The sequence below is a fragment of the Macaca nemestrina genome, chromosome 10, assembly GCF_043159975.1.
Source record: "Macaca nemestrina isolate mMacNem1 chromosome 10, mMacNem.hap1, whole genome shotgun sequence".
Lineage (NCBI taxonomy): Eukaryota > Metazoa > Chordata > Mammalia > Primates > Cercopithecidae > Macaca > Macaca nemestrina.
The window spans coordinates 77,375,856-77,398,842 of NC_092134.1; positions in this window are offsets into that span (position 1 = coordinate 77,375,856).

The following is a 22,987-nucleotide window of genomic DNA, read 5'->3' on the forward strand; positions in this document are numbered from 1 at the left end:
TACAGGTATGAGCCACTGTGCCTGGCTAGTGCCTTTTATCCCAGCTGCACGGGAGGCTGATGCATGAGAATTGCTTACGCACGGACGCTGAGGTTGCAGTGAGCTGAGATCATGCCACTGTACCTCGAGGCCTGGGCAACAGAGAGAGACTGTCTCCAATAAATAAATAAATAAATAAATAAATAAATAAGACCAGGTGCGGTGGCTCATGCCTGTAATCCCAGCACTTTGGGAGGCTAAGGAGGATGGATCACAAGGTCAGGAGTTCAAGATCAGCCTGGCCAACATGGTGAAACCCGGTCTCTACTAAAAATATAAAAATTAGCCGGGCATGGTAGTGCATACCTCTAATCCCAGCTACTTGGGAAGCTGAGGCAGGAGAATCACTTGAACCCAGGAGGCAGAGGTTGCAGTGAGCTGAGATTACACCACTGCACTTCTAGCCTGGGTGACAGAGCAAGACTCTGTCTCAAAAAAAAAAAAAAAAGGTGGCAATTTTAATTATTAATATGTTAGAGCATTTGCTCACATTTTTTCCTTACTTTTGGTTTTTCTCTTTTATGCATTACCTATTTATTTTTCTTTGCCCACTTTTGTATAGAGTTTCCCATTTTTTTTTTTTTTTTTTTTTTTTTTTTTGAGACGGAGTCTTGCTCTGTCGCCCAGGCTGGAGTGCAGTGGCGCAATCTCGGCTCACTGCAAGCTCCGCCTCCCGGGTTCACGCCATTCTCCTGCCTCAGCCTCCCGAGTAGCTGGGACTACAGGCGCCCGCCACCTCGCCCGGCTAGTTTTTTGTATTTTTTTTAGTAGAGACGGGGTTTCACCGTGTTAGCCAGGATGGTCTCGATCTCCTGACCTCGTGATCCGCCCGTCTCGGCCTCCCAAAGTGCTGGGATTACAGGCTTGAGCCACCGCGCCCGGCCGAGTTTCCCATATTTTTTATGTTGATTTCCAATAGTTTATTATATATTTCAGATATAGTCATTCTTTGATATTAGACATTGTAAATATCTCCAATCTTTAACATTAACTCAGTCAATATTGTTTATTGAACAGAAATTCTTTTTTAGCCTGGGTAACATTGTGAAACCCCATCTCCACCAAAAATTCAAAAAATTAGCTGGGCATGGTGGCGCGCCTGTGGTCCCATTACTCAGGAGGCTGAGGCTGGGAGGACAGCCCGAGCTGGGGAGACACAGGCTTCAGTGAACCTGACACTGCACTCCAGCTGGGTGACAGAGTGAAGCCTTGTTTCAAAAAAAAAAAAAAAAGAAAGAAAGAAAGAAAAGAAAAACACTACTGAAACTGGAAATATCTACATAGCTCTCTTAGAAACTGATAGATCATACATAAGCAGAATGTGTATGTAAAAAAATGAAAAAAAAAAGAAACCGGCTGGGTGCAGTGGTTCACGCCTGTAAACCACTTTGGGAGGTCGTGGCGAGTGGATCACCTGAGGTCAGGAGTTGGAGAACAGCCTGGCCAACATGGCAAAACCCTGTCTCTACTAAAAATACAAAAATTGGCCAGACATGGTGGCACACACCTGTAATCCCAGCTACTTGGGAGGCTGAGGCAGGAGAATTGCTTGAACCCGGGAGGTGGAGGTTGCAGTGAGTCTAGATTGCGCCTCTGTACTCCAGTCTGGGTGACAAAGTGAGACTTTGTCTCAAAAAAAAAAAAAAAAAAAAAAGAAAGAAAGAAAGAAAAGAAAAGAAAGAAACTGATAAATCAAGCAGACAAACAAGCAGAGATTTATAAATTCTGAATAATGTAATTAATAAGCTCAATCTATGATATATGGAGATTTGTACATCTAACAAACAGATAATATACTTTTTCTGGCACGTGTGAAACACTTACAAAAAATGGCTATGAATCAAGTTACAACGGCAGGCTTAATACTACATTTAAAAATCTGTACACCAAACCCCATGACACACAATTTACTTACTGACAAACCTGCACATATACCCCTGAACCCAAAATAAAAATGTACCCCTGAACCTAAATAAAACCTAAATTTAAAAAATACCTTAGCATAGAAAAAAATTGTGAAAATATACATTACTTTTTTTTTTTTTTTTTTTTTTTTTGAGGCAGGGTCTCATTCTGTCACCCAGGCTATAGTGCAGTGGTGGCACAATCATGGCTCACTGCAGCCTTGACTTCCTGGACTCAAAAGATCCTTCCACCTCAGCCTCCTGAGTAGCTGGGACCACAGGTGGGCATGAGATGGCATAAGCCATAGCACCTAGCCTTTTTTTTGTAGAGATAGGGTTTCACCATGTTGCCCAGGCTGGTCTCGAACTCCGGAGCTGAAAGCAATCTGCCTGTTTTGGCCTCCCACAGTGTTATCATTACAGCCGTGAGCCACTGCACCTGGCCTGTTTGTTTTTGAGACAGAATCTTGCTCTGTCACCCAGGCTGGGTTGCAGTGGTGAAATCATAGCTCACGCAGCCAAGAACTTCTGGGCTCAAGGAATCCTCCCACCTTATCCTCCAGAGTAGCTGGGACTACAGGCATATGCCACCATGCCCAGATAATTTTTCAAATTTTTTTGTAGAAATGAGGGTGGGAGGCGAGGGGGGGTGTTTGGTGGGGGTGTCACCATATTGTGTTGCCCAGGGTAGTCTTGAACTCCCAGCTTCAAGTGATCCTCCCCGTTCAGGCACCCAAAGTGCTAGGATTACAAGCATGAGCCACCACGTCCAATATATACTTTTTCTTTCCTAGATTTGTCAATTGTTATTTTATAACTATAAACTGTGGAGAATAATAGTAGTTTCTCATAGGACTGTAATAAAGATTATGAGTTAATACACAGAAAGCCAGCCAGGTGCAATGGTTCACACCTGTAATCCCAGCACTTTGAGAGGCCAAGGCAGGTGGATGACCTGAGGTCACAACTTTGAGACCAGCCTGGCCAACATGGCAAAACCCTGTTTCTACTAAAAATACAAAAATTAGCCTGGTGTGGTGGTGCATGCCTGTAATTCCGGCTACTCAGGTTGAGGCAGGAGAATCACTTGAACCTGGGAAGTGGAGGTTGCTGTGAGCTGAGATTGTGCCACTGCACTGCAGCCTGGGCAACAGAGCTAGACTCCGTCTTAAAAAACAAATAGGCTGGGCGTGGTGGCTCACGCCTGTAATCCCAGCACTTTGGGAGGCCGAGGCGGGCGGATCATTTGAGGTCAGGAGTTTTCAACCTGCCTGACTAATGCGGTGAAACCCTGTCTCTACCAAAAATACAAAAACATTAACCGGACATTGTGGTACGTGCCCGTAGTCCCAGCTACTCGGGAGGCTGAGGCAGGAGAATCGCTTGAACCTGGGAGGCGGAGGTTGTAGTGAGCTGAGATCGCATCACTGTACTCCAGCCTGGGCGACAGAGTTTGAAAAAACAAAGAAACAGGCCAGGTGCGGTGGCTCAAGCCTATAATCCCAGCACTTTGGGAGGCCGAGACGGGCGGATCACGAGGTCAGGCGATCGAGACCATCCTGGCTAAACTGGTGAAACCCCGTCTCTACTAAAAAATACAAAAAAAAAAAAAAAAAAAAAAAAAAAACCTAGCCGGGCGAGGTGGCGGGCGCCTGTAGTCCCAGCTACTCGGGAGGCTGAGGCAGGAGAATGGCGTAAACCCGGGAGGTGGAGCTTGCAGTGAGCTGAGATCCGGCCACTGCACTCCAGCCTGGGCAACACAGCAAGACTCTGTCTCAAAAAAAATAAAAAATGGCCGGGCGCGGTGGCTCAAGCCTGTAATCCCAGCACTTCGGGAGGCCGAGACGGGTGGATCACGAGGTCAGGAGATCGAGACCATCCTGGCTAACACGGTGAAACCCCGTCTCTACTAAAAATACAAAAAAAAAGTAGCCGGGCGAGGTGGCGGGCGCCTGTAGTCCCAGCTACTCGAGAGGCTGAGGCGGGAGAATGGCGTGAACCTGGGAGGCGGAGCTTGCAGTGAGCTGAGATCCAGCCTGGGCGACAGAGCGAGACTCCGTCTCAAAAAAAATAAATAAATAAATAAAATAAAAAATAAAAAATAAAAAAAAAAAAGCAAAAAACAAAGAAACAAACATAAAGCCTATGGCACATGCCTGACACATCAAAGGTACTCAATAAAGTTAATTATTACTATTTGTATATATTTTTTTCTTGTTTACAAGAAGATTCAGAAGCAATATTTGTGTATTCTGAATCTATACTGGCAAGTACATTTACAGTGGTTATATTTTCTTGCTTTCTTATTTATTCTAACACTTTCTCTTTTGTCCCATAACTTTTTCCCTTGAATTTTGTCACATATTAAAATCTAATCTTAGGCCGGGCACAGCGGCTCACACATGTAATCCCAGGACTTTGGGAAGCTGAGGCGGGCGGATCACAAGGTCAGGAGTTCAAGACCAGCATGGCCAACATAGTGAAGCCCCGTCCTTACTTAAACTACAAAAAATCAGCCAGGCGTGGTGGTAGGGTCCTGTAATCCCAGCTACTTGGGAGGCTGAGGCAGGAGAATCGCTTGAACTTGGGAGGTGGAGGTTGCAGTGAGTGGAGACTGTGCCACTGCACTCCGGCCTGGGTGACAGTGCAAGATTCCGTCTCAAAAAACAAACAAACAAACAAACAAACAAAAAACTCACCTCACTTTTGGGTTATGCTTGCGTGGTAAAGCAAAGCTTTACCACACTTTAGTTTCCATGGAAGCCAATTCTAAGGTGGAAACTAGAGTGTGGGAAGCTTATGAGTAAGTGCACTTGGGATCAATACTTGTAGGAAAAAAAGGAAGAAGCAGGACTGGACAGAAGGAGAAGTTGGGCTGCAGAGTAGACACCCCACCAACAGCCAGGCATGGTGGTGGGGACCTGTGGTCCTAGCTACTGAAGAGGATAAGTGGGAGGATAGCTTGATCCCAGAAGGTTGAGGCTGCAGTGAGCTGTGATTGCACCAGATACTACAGCCTGGGTGACAAAGTGAGACCCCATATCAAAAAAAAAAAAAAAAAAAAAAAAAGGCCAGGTGCGTGACTCAGGCCTGTAATCCCAGCACTTTTGGGAGGCCAAGGCGAGTGAATCACTTGAGGTCAGGAGTTTGAGACCTGCCTGGCCAACATGATGGTACCCTGTCTCTACCAAAAATACAAAAAGTAGCCAGGCATGGTGGCACACGCCTGTAATCCCAGTTACTTGGGAGGCTGAGGCAGGAGAATCACTTGAACTCGGGAGGTGGAGGCTGCAGTGAGCCGAGATTGCACCACTGCACTCCAGCCTGGGTGACAGAGTGAGACTCAGTCTCTGTCCGCCCCTACCACCCCCAAAAAACTTCAGTTAATCCTGAAAAGAGCTCTGAATTAAAGTTAGTTAATATCCCACCTTCTGGAAGATAAGTGTCTTACCAAGGCATCTGACATACTTGCCATTTCCTGCTCAACCAGTCCAATTTGCATGATGTTATCAATGTGGCAGATCAATATAGTGATGTTTTGAGACCTTTAGCTGGTCAGATCTCTTCAGACTGTTTTATGATAGAGGGAAAGAGAGTTAACATAGGCCTGAGATGCCACCATGCCCAGCTAATTTTTGTATTTTTAGTAGAAACAGGTTTTCGCCATATTGGCCGGGCTGGTCTCAAACCCCTGACCTCAGGTGATCCGCCCGCCTGAGCTTCCCAAAGTGCTGGGATTACAGGCATGAGCCACTGCACAGCCCAAAACATTTTCGCCATCCTAAAATAAAACCCTATATCCATTAGAGAGTTCCTCCCTATCTCCTATTTCTTGCCTCTGGCAAACACTAGTCTATTTCTATGGATTTACCTATTCTGGATAATTACATAAATGGAATGATACAATGTGTAATCTTTTATGTCTGACTTCTTTCAACTTAGCATAATATTTTCAAGGTTTATCTATGTTGTAGCATGAGTTAGTACTTCATTCCTTTTTATGACTGAATAACATTCCACTGGATTCCACAAACTGCGCTTTTTTTTTTTTTTTTTCTTTTTTTTTTAAGATGGGGTACTGCTCTGTCACCCAGGATAGAATGCAGTGGTGCAATCATATCTCACTGCAGCCTCGAACTCCCGGGCTCAAGCGATCCTCCTGCCTTAGCCTCTCAAGTATCTGGCATTACAGGCACATGCCAGAATGCCCAGCTAATTTTTTTTTTTCTTTGAGACAGAGTCTTGCTCTGTCACCAGGGTGGAGTGCAATGTCGCGATCTTGGCTCACTGCAACCTCCGCCTCCTGGATTCAAGCAATTCTTCTGCCTCAGTCTCCCAAGTAGCTGTGACTACAGGAATGAACCACCACGCCCAGCTAATTTTTGTATATTTAGTAGAGACAGGGTTTCACCATGTTGGCCAGGATAGTCTCCGTCTCTTGACCTGGTGATCTGCCCGCCTTGGCCTCCCACGGTGCTGGGATTATAGCCGTGAGCCACTGTGCACGGCCCTTTTTTTTTTTTTTTTTTTGGTAGAGGTGTGGTCTTGCTTTGCTGCCTAGGCTGGTCTTGAACTCCTGGCTTCAAGCAATCCCACTGCCTCGGCCTCACAAAGTGCTGGGATTATAGCCATGAGCACCTGGCTACTGCAAATTGTTTACCCATTCGTCCGTAGAGGGACATTTGGGTTGTTTCCACCTTTTGGCTATTGTGAATGGTGCTACAGTGAACATTCTGCACAAGTATTTATACTTGTTTGAATACCTGTTTCCTTTCTTTCTTTTGAGACAGGGTCTTTGTTGCCCAGGCTGGAGTGCAGTGGCCTGATCACAGTTCACTGTAACCTCAAACTCCTGTGCCCAAGTGATCATCCCATCTCAGCCTCTTGAGTAGCTGGGACTACAGACACCCACCACCATGCCCGGCTAATTTTTAAAAAATTTGTATTTATTATTATTATTATTATTACTGTTTTATTTTTTTAGAGATGGTATCTCACTGTGTTGCCCAGGCTGGTTTCAAACTTGGCTCAAGTAAGCCTCCTGCCTCAGCCTCCCAAAGTGCTGGAATTATAGGCATGAGCCACTGCTCCTGGACATTAAAAAAAAATTTTTTTTTAAATGTATAAAGAAATTTTGTTTTCGTCCAGGCTGGCCTGAACTTAATGGGCTCAAGTGATCTTCCTGTCTCAGACTCTTGAGTAGCTGAGACTACATGTACCTGCCATCATGCCTGGCTAAGTTTTTAATTTTGATGCAATCCGATGTATCTATTTTTTTCTTTTGCTGCTTACACTTTCAGTGTCATATTTAAGAATGAAGCCAGGCACAGTGGCTCATGCCTATAATCCTAGCACTTTGGGAGACCGAGGGGGGCAGAACACCTGAAGCCAGGAGTTCAAGATCAGCCTGGCCAACATGGTAAAACCCTGTCTCTACCAAATATATACAAAATTAGCCGAGTGTGGTGGCAGGCGCCTGTAGGTCCAGCTACTCAAGAGGTTGAGGCATGAGAATCGCTTGAACGCAGGAGGTGGAGCTTGCAGTTGCAGTGAACTGAAATTGTGCCACTGTACTCCAGCTCAGGCGACAGAGCGAGACTCTGTCTCAAAGAAAAAACAGAATGAATCAGCTGCCAATTGAAAGAAAGCTGGAGTGACAAAAAAAAAAAAAAAGAAAAAAGAAAGGGAAAGAAAAGAAAAAATTAACTGCCAAATTCAAAGTCATGAAGATTTACCCCTGTGTTTTCTCGTAAGAGTTTTATGGTTTAACTCTTTGGTCCATTTTGAGTTAATTTTTATATACGGTGTGAACTTCCTTCCCTTGCATGTGGATGTCCTGTCATTGCAGCACCACTTGTTGAAGAGACTATCCTTTCCCCATTGAGTGATCGTGGCACCCTTGTTGAAAATTAATTAGCCATAGACATATGGGTTTATTTCTGGACTCTCAAGTCTATTTTGTTGGTCTATATGTCTATTTATATGTCAGTTACACACACATTTTTTTTTTTTTGACGTGGAGTCTCGCTCTGTGTTCCAGGCTGGAGTGCAGTGGCGTGATCTCGGCTCACTGCAAGCTCCACCTTCCAGGTTCACACCATTCTCCTGCCTCAGTCTCCTGAGTAGCTGGGACTACAGGCGCCCGCCACCAGGCCAGGCTATTTTTTTTGTATTTTTAGTAGAGACAGGGTTTCACTGTGTTAGCCAGGATGGTCTCCATCTCCTGACCTCGTGATCTGCCCGTCTTGGCCTCCCAAAGTGCTGGGATTGCAGGTGTGAGTCACTGCGCCCGGCATGTTACACACATTTTGATTACTGTAGCTTTGTAGTAAGTTTTGAAATTGGGAAGTGTGAGTTACCCAACTTTGTTCTTTTTCAAGGTTGTTTTGGCTCTTCTGGATCCCTGGTTAATTCCATATGAATTTGAAGGTGTTTAACTTTATTTGGGTTATATTTGTATAAATATGTTATTAATATATGTTTCAGAATTGTCTGAAATTCCTAAAATTCTGATGTCTTAATAAATGTTATCAATAATAATTACAGTTATTTTGTCAAATTGTTATATACTACAGAAATAACTATATTTCTTTATCAATTGTGTCATTAACCGTGGCTGGAATAGTCAAACCAAAAGTCTTTTGTCATCCACAGACAATTATTGTTTTACTTTGATTCTTCTCAAAAAGTGGTTTATGGTTGCGGCATGGTGGCTCACACCTGTAATCCCAGAATTTTAGGAGGCTGAGGTGGGAGGATTGCTTGAGTTTAGCAGTTTTAATTCAGCCTGGGCAACAGAGCAAGTCTCTGTCTCAAAAAAAAAAAAAAAAAAAAAAAGAGAGAGAGAGAGAAATGATAAAAGAAAATAACTTTTTTGGCCGGGCGCGGTGGCTCATGCCTGTAATCCCAGCACTTTGGGAGGCCGAGGTGGGCGGATCACCTGAGGTTGGGAGTTCAAGACCAGCCTGACCAACATGGAGAAACCCTGTCTCCACTAAAAATACAAAATTAGCCTGGCATGGTGGTGCATGTCTGTAATCCCAGCTACTCGGGAGGCTGAAGCAGGAGAACCACTTGAACCCGGGAGGTGGAGGTTGCGGTGAGCTGACTTCACGCCATTGTACTCCAGCCTGAGCAACAAAGAGCGACACTCCATCTAAAAAAAAAAAAAGAAAAAGAAAAAAAAGAAAGCTTTTATCCGAGGAATGCCAGTTCTTTTAATTATGAGGCCCTGAGATACATTAAATTGAGACAACAGACCGGGCATAATCCTAACACTTTGGGAAGCCGAGCTGGGCAGATCACCTGAGGTCAGGAGTTCAAGACCAGCCTGGCCAACATGATCAAATCCCATCTCTGCTAAAAAATACAAAAACTAGCCAGGCGTGGTGGTGGGCACCTGTAATCCTAGCTACTCAGGAGACTGAGGCAGGGTGAATTGCTTGAACCTGGGAGGCGGAGGTTGCAGTGAGCCGAGATAGCACCACCGTACTCCAGCCTAGGCTACAGAGCGAGACTCCATCTCAAAAAAAAAAAAAAAAAAAAAGACAACAATCACGTCCTACTCCCCCCGTTTGAGCTGTGTATTCATCTCTTGAAACTGCTTGCTTGCTGGGCAGGGTGGCTCATGCCTGTAATTGTAGCATTTTGTGAGGCCAAGGCAGGAGGATCACTTGAGGCTAGGCATTCAAAACCATCCTGGGCAACATAGTGAGATATTCTCTCTAAAAATTTTTTGAAAAGAAAAAAATCTACTTGTAACTGCTGCTAATCAGAGTGTATGTTCAGGACAACTTCAATCTGTGCTCCTGGGTTGTAATCCTCAAGATTGGCCCAAACAGACTGTCTACTTAAACATTAATTTTGGCCAGGTGCGGTGGCTCACGCCTGTAATCCCAGCACTTTGGGAGGCCAAGGTGGGCAGATCACCCGAGGTCGGGAGTTCGAGACCAGCCTGACCAACATGGAGAAACCCCGTTTCTACTAAAAATACAAAAAAATTAGCTGGGCATGGTGGCCCACGCTTGTAATCCCAGCTACTCAGGAGGCTGAGGCAGGAGAATCGCTTGAACCCAGGAGGTGGAGGTTGTGGTGAGCTGAGATCAAGCCATTGCACTCCAGCCTGGGCATCCAAAAGCAAAACTCTGTCTCAAAAAACAAAAACAAAAAACAAAAGAACATTAATTTTGCCTTGGCTTCTTCCTTTTAGTTTGATGTATCTTCATGTGGTGATCTCATAACATGCAACTTTGCTGAATTCATTTAATTTTAATAGCTTTCTTATGAATTCTTTGGAATTTCCAATATATAGTATTTTAGTCTACTCAGGTTGCTGTAACAAAATATCACAGACTGGGTGGCTTAAACAAGAGAAGTTTATTTTCTCACAGTTGTAGAGGCTGGAAGTTCAAAATTTAGGTGCTGATAGGATTGGGTTTTGGTGAGACCGCTCTTCTCAGCTTGCAGATGACAGGTTCTCTGTATGTCCTTACATGGCCTTTTCTCTGCGCACATATAGAGAGAGCTCTGGAGTCCCTTCCTCTTCTTATAGACAACAGTCCTCTTGGATTAGGGTCCCACCCTTATGACCCATTTAACCTTAAATTAATCAGTTAAAGGCCTTATCTCCAAATATAGTCACACTGGGAGTTAGGACTTCAGCATATGAATTTTGGGGAATACAATCACTCCATATCATTTTGCTCTCTGCTCCCTCCAAATTCATGTACCTCTGGCATGCAAAATACATTCACCCTATCACCCCCACACTCTCTAAAGGCTAAAACCATTTCAGCATCAGTTCTGAGTCCAAAGTCTCATCTAATATGTAAATCAGATCAGGTATGGGTGAGGCTCTAGAAATGATTCATACTGAGGTAAAATTTCTCTCGAGCTGTGAATCTATGAAACCAGACAGACTATGTGCTTCCAAAACACACTGGTGAAACAGCCATGAGATAGATACTCTCATTCCAAAAGGTAGAAATCAGAACGAAGAAGGCGATGAGTTCCACACAAGTAAAAAAATTGAGCAAGGCAGGCTGGGCGCAGAGGCTCACACCTGTAATCCCAGCACTTTGGGAGGCCGAGGCGGGTGGATCACGAGGTCAGGAGTTAAAGACCAGCCTGGCCAAGATGGTGAAACTCTGTCTCTACTGAAAATACAAAAAATTAGTCATGTATAGTGGTGGGTACCTGCAATCCCAGCTACTCGGGAGGCTGAGGCAGGACAATCGCTTGAAACCAGGAGGCGGAGGTTGCAGTGAGCCGAGATTGCGCCACTGCACTCCAGTCTGGGTGACAGAGAATGAGACTCTGTCTCAGAAAAAAAAAAAAAAAAAAAAAATAGAGCAAGGGAAAGTATTAGATCGCAAGCCTTGAGAATAATCCTCTTGGCCGGGCGCGGTGTGGCTCACGCCTGTAATCCCAGCACTTTGGGAGGCCGAGATGGATGGATCACGAGGTCAGGAGATGAAGACCATCTTGGCTAACACAGTGAAACCTCGTCTCTACTAAAAAAAAAAAAAAAAATACAAAAAAACCCAGCCGGGCGTGGTGGCGGGCGCCTTTAGTCCCAACTACTCGGGAGGCTGAGGCAGGAGAATGGCGTGAACCCGGGAGGTGGAGCGTACAGTGAGCTGAGATCGCACCACTGCACTCCAGCCTGGGCGACAGAGGGAGACTCCATCTCAAAAATAAAAAAAAAAAGAAAGAAAAAGAGAATAATCCTCTTTAGCTTGATGCTTCACGGTCCAGAGTCACTGGGGTGGCAGCATCACCTCCATGGCACTAGGTGAGAGCATACCGGAGTGTTGAAACCAGGATTTCGTTTGAATACTCATAGTATTTTCCTATAGTCCCTTCTATTTTTGTAGGGTTGGTAGTAATGTCTTCATATTTATTTATTCATTTATTTATTTATTTATTTTATTTATTTATTTTTGAGATGGAGTCTTGCTCTGTCGCCCGGGCTGGAGTGCAGTGGCCGGATCTCAGCTCACTGCAAGCTCCGCCTCCCGGGTTTACGCCATTCTCCGGCCTCAGCCTCCCGAGTAGCTGGGACTACAGGCGCCCGCCACCGCGCCCGGCTAGTTTTTTGTATTTTTTAGTAGAGACGGGGTTTCACCGTGTTAGCCAGGATGGTCTCGATCTCCTGACCTCGTGATCCGCCCGTCTCGGCCTCCCAAAGTGCTGGGATTACAGGCTTGAGCCACCGTGCCCCGCCAATTATTTTTAATTTAATTTAATTTATTTTATTTTTGAGACGGATTTTCACTCTTGTTGCCCAGGCTGGAGTGCAATGGTGTGATCATGGCTCATCGAAACCTCTGCCTCTTGGGTTCAAGTGATTCTCCTGCCTCAGCCTCCCCAGTAGCTGGGATTACAGGACCCTACCACCACGCCTGGCTGATTTTTTGTAGTTTAAGTAAGGACGGGGCTTCACTATGTTGGCCATGCTGGTCTTGAACTCCTGACCTTGTGATCCGCCCGCCTTGGCCTCCAGTGCTGGGATTACAGGCATGAGCCACCGCGCCTGGCCTATTTTTTATTTTTATAGTATAGAGACAAGGTCTCACTATGTTGCACAGGCTGAACTCAAACTCCTGAGCTCAAATGATCCTCCTGCCTTCACCTCCCAAAGTGTTAGGATTACAGGTGTGAGTCACCATGCCCAGGCTTCATTTTTATTTCTGATTTTAATTATGTCTTCTTTTTTCTTAGCTAAGTGTTTGCCAATTTTATTGATTTTTTTCAAATAACCAAACTTTTGGGTTTGTGTTTTCAATCTGTTGAAAGCCAGTGGGTCAAAGAAGGAATCACAAGGAATATTAGAAAATACTTTGAGATGAATGCAAATGAAATCACAACATATCAAAACTTACTGGATGCAGTGGAAGCAGTGCTCAGAGGAAAATTTGTAGCTATAAATGCCTACTTTCCAAAAGAAGAAATAGTCCAGGAGCGGTGGCTCACACCTGTAATCCCAGCACTTTGGGCGGCTGAGGCCGGCGGATCACCTGAGGTGGGGAGTTTGAGACCAGCCTGACTAACATGGAGAAACCCCGTCTCTACTAAAAATACAAAATTAGCCGGGCATGGTGGCACACGCCTGTAATCCCAGCTGTGTGGGAGGCTGAGACAGGAGAATCGCTTGAACCCGGGAGGCAGAGGTTGCGGTGAGCCAAGATCACGCCATTGCACTCCAGACTGGGTAACAAGAGCGAAACTCTGTTTCAAAAAAACAAACAACAACAACAAAAAATTAGCTGGGCATGGTGGCACATGTCTGTAATCCCAGGAGAATAGCTTGAACCTGGGAGGCGGTGGTTGTGGTGAGCTGACATCGCGCCATTGCACTCCAGTCTGGGCAATAAGAACAAAACTCCATCTCAATAATAATAATAATAATAAATAAAACAAATAAGAAATATCTCAAATCAATAATCAACTTTATATCTTAAACTAGAAAAAGAAGAGCAAACTAAACTCAAAACTGGTAGAAGGAAGGAAATAAAGACGGGGTCTCTCCATGTTAGGCAGGTCTCAAACTTCCTTCCGACCTCAGGTGATCCAACCGCCTTGGCCTCCCAAAGTGCTGGGATTACAGGCGTGAGCCACCATGCCCGGCCTCTTGTGCCATTTTTTTTTTTTTTTTTTTTTTAAGGTGGAGTCTCGCTCTGTTGCCTAGGCTGGAGTGCAATGGTGCAATCTCGGCTCACTGTAACCTCCGTCTCCCAGGTTCAAGAGATTCTCTCGCCTCAGCTTCCCCAGTAGCTAGGATTACAGGCACCTGTCACCATGCCCGGCTAATTTTTGAATTTTTAGTAGACACGATGTTTCACCATGCTGGCCAGGCTGGTCTCGAACTACCAACCTCAGGTGATCCTCCTCCCTCGGCCTCCCAAAGTGCTGGGATTACAGGCATGAGCCATCAGGCCAGGCCCCTCTTGTGCCATATTTTAGGATGTGACTACTATTCTTTTGTGTTGGTTGAGGACATCCTTGTCAATCCACAAATTAAATATTAGTAAACATTTATTAGATACATATAAATTGAACATCTAATATTTTCTTCTCCCATCCTAATAATGGATTTTCTCACACACCTCCTAATGTAGGTGGTCCTCATTTTGGAGATCACTGGTCCATATTTGCTACTTCTACTTCCTTATCTTCCATTCTCTGCAGTGGTGCAATCACAGCTTGCTGTAGCCTAGACCTCCCAGACTCAAGCGATCCTCCCATCTCAGCCTTCCAAGTAGCTGGGACGACAGGCGTGCACTGCCACACCTGGCTAAATTTTTTAATTTTTGTAAAATCACAGCTTGCTGCAGCCTAGACCTCCTGGACTGAAGTGATCCTCCCGTCTCAGCCTTCCAAGTAGCTGGGACAACAGGCGGTACGCCACCACACCTGGCTGAATTTTTTATTTTTTGTAAAGATGGGGATCTCGCTTTTTTTCCCAGGCTGGTCTTGAACTCCTGGCCTCAGGTGATCCATCCGCCTGGGCCTCCCGAAGTGCTGGGATTACAGGTGTGAGCCACCCTGACCGGCCACCCATTTGTCTTCTGATGAGTATATAGATTTAGGTTTTGAGCATCCAGAGTTGTGACTATCACAAAAAGAGATACCAGATATTACGTGTCTCCTGATGGAAGAACTCACCGGCTGGGCGCAGTGGCTCACATTTGTAATCCTAGCCCTTTGGGATGCTGAAGTGGGTGGATCATGAGGTCAGGAGTTCAAGACCAGCCTGGCCAAGATGGTGAAACCCCATCTCTACTAAAAATACAAAAATTAGCCAGGCATGGTGGCGGGCACCTGTAATCCCAGCTACTCAGGAGGCCGAGGCAGGAGAATCACTTGAGCCCAGGAGGTGGAGATTGCAGTGAGCCGAGATTGTGCCATTGCACTTCAGCCTGGATGACAGAGCAAGACTCCATCTCAAAAAAAAAAAAAAAAAAAAAGAGAACTCACCACTGTTTATGAAGTAGTCTTACCAAAATAATCAAATCTGAATTTGATCAAACCTTTCAATCCAATACCAATTTACAAAAAATCCATAGGACAGAGGAAAGATGGCACACAATCAGCAAAATCCAGAATGCGGGAAATTCTATAGGACAATAATCTGGTTTTTTTTCTTGTTTTCTTCTTTTTCACCTGGAACAGTGAAGGAGATACAATCCAGTTTTTTCAACAAATAAATTGCAAGAGAAAAAAAAATACCTCAGATGATTTTTTTGTCTATTTCCCCTGAATAGCTCCAGGACAGGAAATGCCTGAGACAGTCATTGCAAGACTGCTGGTACAAGAATAAGAAATATGGCCGGGCGTGGTGGCTCACGCCTGTAATCCCAGCACTTTGGGAGGCCGAGGTGGGCGGATCACAAGGTCAGGAGATCGAGACCATGGTGAAACCCCGTCTCTACTAAAAATAGAAAAAATTAGCCGGGCGCAGGGGCAGGCGCCTGTAGTCCCAGCTACTCGGGAGGCTGAGGCAGGAGAATGGCGTGAACCCGGGAGGCGGAGCTTGCAGTGAGCCGAGATTGCGCCACTGCACTCCAGCCTGGGCGACAGAGCAAGACTCCGTCTCAAAAAAAAAAAAAAAAAAAAAAAAAAAAGAATAAGAAATATTTTCATTATCTAAAAGCATATTAAATTCCTTTAAAAAAATTTTTTTTAAGTTTATATATGCTTAAAATATATCTGAAGGATACACAAGAAACTGGCTCTAGGAAGAGGAACTGAATACAAGACTTTACTATACATTCTTTTGTACTTTTTATATTTTGTTCATGTTTTATGTGGTCAAAAATAAAATAATTGGAAAGGAAAGAAGGAGGAAGGAAGAAAAATTTTAGACCGGTTGTGTTTCTCTATAACTTCTACCAAGCAAGTCTAATTCTATCCTCTGGTTAATCCCTCTTATATATAACAACCCTTCAGACCTTTGAAAATGTCTCTCTTTTCCCCTTTAGTTTTCTTTTTAATTTAATTTAATTTAATTTTATTTTATTTTATTTTATTTTGAGACAAGGTCTTGCTCTGTCACCTAGGCTGGGGTACCGTGGCACAATCATAGCTCACTGCAGCCTCAACCTCCTAGGCTCAAGTGATCCTCCCACCTCAGCTTCTCGAGTAGGTGGGACTACGGGCATGCACCACCATGCTTGGCTAATTTTTAGACGTTTTGTAGAGATGGGATTTCCCTATGTTGCCAAGGCTGTTCTCAGACTCTTGGGTTCAAGAGAATCTGCCTGCCTTGGCCTCCCAAAGTAGTGGGATTACAGGTATGAGCCACTGTGCCCAGCCTTTAAAATATTTTTATTTTTAATTTTTAGAGATGGGGTCTTGTTATGTTGCTGAGGCTGACCTCGAACTCCTGGACTCAAGGGATCTCCCTCCCTTTGCTTCAGCCTTCTAGGTAGCTGGGACTACAGGTGCATGACACCATGTCTGGCTTCCCTTACATTTCTTTCCTCCAACTAAACATCTCTGTGTCCTCATTGGTCTTCAAGTGACTCAGTTAATAATCCCTCCTTGCTGGGCACGGTGGCTCACCCCTGTAGTCCCAGCTACTTGGGAGGCTGATGTGGGAAGATCAACCTGAGCTTGGGAAGTCAAGGCTGCAGTGAGCCAAGATCGCGCCACTGCACTCCAGCCTGGGCAGCTAAGCAAGACTCCGTCTCAACAAAACAAAACAAAACAAAATAAAACAACTTAGTAGGACATGGGCCGGGTGCAGTGGCTCACACCTATAATCCTAATACATTGGGAGGCCAAGGAGGGCAGATCACTTGAGGTCAGGAGTTTGAAACTAGCCTGGCCAACATGGCAAAATTCCATCTCTGCAAAAAATACAACAATTAGCCAGGCGTGATGTTGCACACCTGTAGTTTCAGCTATGCAGGAGGCTGAGGCAGGAGAATCGCTTGAACCTGGGAGGCGAAAGCTGCAGAGAGCCTGGGTGACAGAATGAGACACTGCTTTAAAAACAAACAAACAAACAAACAAACAAAAACTTAGTAGGACATGGACAACAGAGACAAAGAAAGAGAAGGTTTGGACAAAAGTGGGGTAGACGTAGAGAGCCTCAGAGAGCAAGACATCATGTTTTTGAAAACTACCAAAAAATGACAGACGGAAGAATGGAGCTCAGTCTAGGTAGGAAAGCCATCTGAACAAATCCTTCAGAAAAATTAAATTTATATAAATGTTAGCAACAGAAGAGTATCGTGTTAAATTCCACACAAAGTTACTATAAGAAAAAAGAGAATTGAGGCCAGGCACGGTGGCTCATGCCTGTAATCTCAGTACTTTGGGAGGCCGAGGCGGGCGGATCACCTGAAGTCAGGAGTTCGAGACCAACCTGGTCAACATGATGAAACCCTGTCTCTACTAAAAATACAAAAATTAGCTGGGCATACTGGCAGGTGCCTGTAATCCCAGCTACTTGGGAGGCTGAGGCAGGAGAATGGTTTGAACCCGGGAGGCAGAGGTTGCAGTGCAGTGAGCCAAGATCATGTTATTGCACTCCAGCCTGGGGAACAAGAGTGAGACTTGGTCTCGTTAAAAAAAAAAAAAAAGTTAAAAAGAAAAAAGAGAATTGAGAATAGGTAGGTTTAAAAAAAAGAAAGAAAAATAAAACAGATAATGAGGACAGAAAAAGATTCATGCCAGAGAGATGCTCATAAAACAGATGAAAATCATAACATTTTATTTTAAAATGAGCTAAAAGACCTTAAGAAAGTAATATAAAGCCAGGTGCTGTGGCTCATGCCTGTAATCCCAGAACTTTGGGAGTCTGAGGCAGGCGAATCACAGCACTTTGAGACCAGCCTAGCCAACATGGCAAAACCCCGTCTCTACTAAAAATACAAAAATTAGCCAGGCATGGCGGCGTGCACCTGTAGTCCCAGCCACTTGGGAGGCTGAGGCAGGAGAATCACTTGAACCTGGGAGGTGGAGGTTGCAGTGAGTTGAGATGATGCCACTGCACTCCAGCATTTCGGAGCGAGAGTCTGTCTCCAAAAAAATATGAAAGAAGCTGGGCGCTGTGGCTTGCACCTGTACTCCAGCCAGGGCAACAGAGTGAGACCTCATCTCTAAAATTAACAAATAAATAAATAAATGAAAGAAAGAAATTTTTTTTGAGACAGTCTCACTTTGTTGCCCAGGCTGAAGTGCAGTGGTGCAATCTTGGCTCACTGCAACCTCCACCTCCCAGATTCAAGCGGTTCTCATGCCTCAGCCTCCCAAGTAGATGGGGTTACAGGACTGCACCATGACACCTGGCTAATTTATGCATTTTTAGTAGAGATGGGGTTTTGCCATGTTGGCCAGGCTAATCTTGAACTCCTGAACTCAAGTGATCCAAAGTGATCAAGTGATCTCATTTGTCCAAAATGACAGATATTATAATCTGAAAAAGATTATAGGCAACTGCCACCACACCTGGCTAATTTTTGTGGGGTTTTTTTTGGTAGAGATGAGGTTTCACCACATTGGCCAGGCTGGTCTCAAACTCCTGATCTCAAAGTGATTCGCCTGCCTTGGCCTCCCAAAGTGCTGGGATTATAGACGTGAGCCACCACACCTAGCTGACATATTTTAAATATTTAAGGAATAACAAGCCGGGCGTGGTGACTCAACGCCTGTAATCCCAGCATTTTGGGAGGCTGAGGTGGGTGGATCACCTGAGGTCAGGAGTTGGAGACCAGCTTGTCCAACATGGTGAAACCCCATCTCTACTAAAAAATACATATATATGAAATAGCCGGGCATGGTGGTGTGTGCCTGTAAACCCAGCTACTTGGATGGCTGAGGCAGGAGAATCGCTTGAACCTGGGAAGCGGAGGTTGCAGCGAGCTGAGATCGCACCACTGCACTCCAGCCTAGGCGACAGAGTGGGACTCTGTCTCAAAAAATAATAATAATAAATAAATAAATAAATAAATATAAAGGAAGAACAGGTGAGCCAAAGCAAAGCTAACCTTCAACTATAATGGGCACAGACAAATTGTCATCAATACATAGGGACTCAGGGATTATTGTTCCCATGACCCCTTCCTGAGAAATCCACTAGAGAATGCACTTTAGACAACCAAACTGGCTAGAGAGATGTCAACATAAGGGCTGAGGGTCAGTACGGTATATTAGCTACTCATGGAAATGAGACTAAATGAAGGTAAAAGAGAGAGAGCATAGTATGGTAATGGCCATATGATCTGATAATGTAGACATTATAACCATAAAAAATAGGAGAAAGGGAATAGCATTTACAAAAAAAGTTTAAATATGTTTTTAGTAATCATAATGATGAAGGTATTAATACTAGTTATTCTGAGACTGTTTAATGTGTTGTGTAGGATAAAACAAATGAGGAATTATGGAATGTTCTAATTCTCTCATTTCTGTGTCCATAAGAACCATGACTCCTTTTTTTATTTTTTATTTTTTGGTAAGACGAAGTCTCGCTCTGTCGCCCAGGCTGGAGTGCAGTGGCCCCATCTCGGCCCACTGCAAGCTCTGCCTCCCAGGTTCACACCATTCTCCTGCCTCAGCCTCCGGAGAAGCTGGGACTACAGGCGCCCGCCACCATGCCTGGCTAGAACCATGACTCTTGATGGAAGAAAGAAAACATAGACTTTTTGTAGTTTCATAGTCCCAAATTTGACAAACCCAATAGTAATGAGCATCTTCAATAGTAATGAGCACCTGGTGCAGAGATGGTAGTCTCTAATTACCTTTTTTTTCTCTTTTACAGTTGAGTCTCACTCTGTTGTTCAGGCAGGAGTACAGTGACAGAATCATAGCTCACTGCAGCAATCCTCCTGTCTGAGCCTCCCAAGTAGCTGGAACTATGCGTACATGCCACAGTGCCCAGCCAAGTTTTTTCTTATTTTTTATTTTTTGAGATGGAGTTTTGCTATTGTCCTCTAGGCTGGAGTGCAACAGCATGATCTCGGCTCACTGCAACCTTCACCTCCCAGGTTCAAGTGATTCTCCTGCCTTGGCCTCCTGAGTAGCTGGGATTACAGGCATCTGTCACCATGCCCAGATAATTTTTGTATTTTTAGTAGAGATGGGGTTTTACCATGTTAGCCAGGTTGGTCTCGAACTCCTGACCTCAGGTGATCCACCCTCCTCGGCCTCCCAAATTGCTGGGATTACAGGTGTGAGCCACCACACCTGCCCCCCACCAGCCAAGTTTTTAATTTTTGTAGAGACCATTGGGCACTATTGTTCCCCAGTCTGGTCTCAAACTCCTGGACTCAAGTGATCATCTTGCCTCAGTCTTCCAAGTCACAGGGATTACAGGTGTGAGCCACTATGCCTAACTCTAATTATCATTTCTCATTAAAGAAACCAAGATTCTTGAATAAATATGTGGAGACTGCTGGATACTGGGGAAATGGTAAGACAAATGGATTGGAGTGAAAGTGAAGGACACAAATTGCTGAGGTGGGCATGGTTGAGTAAGTGAGCTAAAAGGGAAGTTATTGGAGATTTGGGATTGAGATTTCTAAAATGGTACAGTTTTTGGTGATGCTAAGGTCTAAGTTGAGGCCAAGGCAGGCAGATCACCTCAGATCAGGAGTTTGAGACCAGCCTGGCCAACATGGTGAACCCTGTCTCTACTAAAAATATAAAAACTAGCTGGGCGTGGTAGCAGGCACCTGTAATCCCAGCTACTCGGGATGCTGAGGCAGGAGAATTGCTTGAACCTGGAAGATGGAGGTTGCAGTGAGCTGAGAGTGTGCCACTGCACTCCAGCCTGTGCAAGAGAGTGAGACTCTGTCTCAAAAAAGAAAGAAAAGCAAAGGAAAGGGAAAGAAAAGGAAAAGAAAAGAGAGAGAGTGAGAGGAAAGAAAGAAAGCAAGAGGCCGGGTGTGGTGGCTCACGCCTGTAATCCCACCACTTTGGGAGGCCGAGGCGGGAGGATCACGAGGTCAGGAGATTGAGACCATCCTGGCTAACATGGTGAAACCCCGTCTCTGTTAAAAATACAAAAAATTAGCCGGGCATGGCAGAGGGCACCTGTACACCCAGCCACTCAGGAGGCTGAGGCAGGAGAATGGTGTGAACTTGGGAGGCGGAGCTTGCAGTGAGCCGAGACCTCACCACTGCGTTCCAACCTGGGCAACAGAGTGAGACTCTATCTCAAAAAAAAAAAAAAAAGAGAGAGAGAGAGAAAGAAAGAGGGTCTTGCTATGTTGCCGAGGCTGATCTCAAACTCCTGTCCTCAAGTGATGCTCTGCCTTGGCCTCCCAAAGTGTTGGGATTACAGGCATGAGCCGCCTGGCCTGCATCTGATTTATCTTTGAAACATCCAGGGACTAGTAAAATTGGTGTACCCAGACCAATTTTTTTTTTTAAGACAGAATTTTGCACTTGTTGCCCAGGCTGGAGTGCAATGGCGCGATCTTGGCTCACTGAAACCTCAGCCAAAGAATTCAGGCAGCCTTTAGGAGCTGAAAAGGGAAGGAAATAGATTCTCCCCTAGGGCCTCCAGAAGGCACCCAGCTTCGCTAACACCTTGTAGTCCTGTAAGGCCTGTTTCGATTCTGACCTCTAGAACTATAAAATAATAAAACTGAGTTTGTGGTAATTTATTACAGCACTGAGAAGAAACGAATACAACTGCCTGCCACCTGCATCCTTCCCATGCACTCCCATACATGCATGCATTCATTCATTCAGTGTTATGTGTTGCTCCAAACACTGAAGACACAGGAGAACAAGTTTCTGCCTTCAAGGGGCTTACATTCTAGAGAGTGCAGACAGCCAATGAACAACTGAGGGAATAACTTCAGTAGTAAGTGGCATGAAGAAAACGAAACAAGGTACTGGGAAGGTGAGCACTGCTGTGCACCTGGAGGAGCTAATTTAGATAGAATGGTCAAGAAGGGGGGTCTCTGACGCAGTGTCATTTGCACCAAGCTTTAAATAAGAAGGAGCCAGTTGTGTGTTGACCTGAAAGAAGAGCATTCCTGGCAGAGCAACTAGCGAGGGGACAAGGCCTGAAGGAAGAATGAGCTTGGAGGGTCTGAGCAACAGAAAGGAGGCCAGTGTGGTGGAATAGAGAGAATCATAGGGAGGCCATGGGAGAGGAGGTTGTTAGAGAGGAAGGGAGGGGCCAGACCATGCAGAGGCATATATACCATAGTAAGGAGTGTAAATTTTAATTACAGAGAGAAGCTTAAGAATTAAAGTTGGGGAGTAATGAGATTGTATTTTTGTATTTGTTTTTTTTTCTTTTTTCTTTTGAGACAGGGTCTTGCTCTGTCACCCAGGCTAGAGTGCAGTGGCTCAATCTCGGCTCACTGCAACCTCCGCCTCCTGGGTTCAAGCTATTCTCTTGCCTCAGTCTCCCAAGTAGCTGGGACTACAGGCACGTGCCACCACACCTGGCTAATTTTTGTATTTTTATTAGAGACAGGGTTTTACCATGTTGGCCAGGCTGGTCTCAAACTCCTGACCTCGTGATCCACCACCTTGGCCTCCCAAAGTGCTGGGACTACAGGCGTGAGGTACCACTCCCAGTTTTTTTTTTTTTTAAGAGTCAGGGTCTTGCTCTGTTGCCCAGACTGGAGTGCAGTGGCACTATTTTGGCTCACTGCAGCCTCAACCTCCCAGGCTCAAGGGATCTTCCCACCTCAGCCTCCCCAGTAGCTGGAACTACAGTCATATACCACCATACCTGGCTAATTAAAAAAATTTTTTTTGTAGAGATGAGGTTTCACCATGTTGATCAGATTGGTCTGGGACTCCTGGACTTAAGGGATCCTCCCACAGCACTGGGATTACGGGTGTGAGCCACCACACCTGGCAGCGGTTTGCTTTTTAAAATAATCAGCCTTGGCTGGGCGTGGTGGCTCACGCCTGTAATCCCAGCACTTTGGGAGGCCGAGGCAGATGGATCATTTGAGGTCAGGAGTTCAAGACCAGCCTGGCCAACATCTTGAGATCCCGTCTCTACTAGAAAAAAAAAAAAAAAATCAGCCGGGCATGGTGGCACATGCCTGTAATCCCAGCTA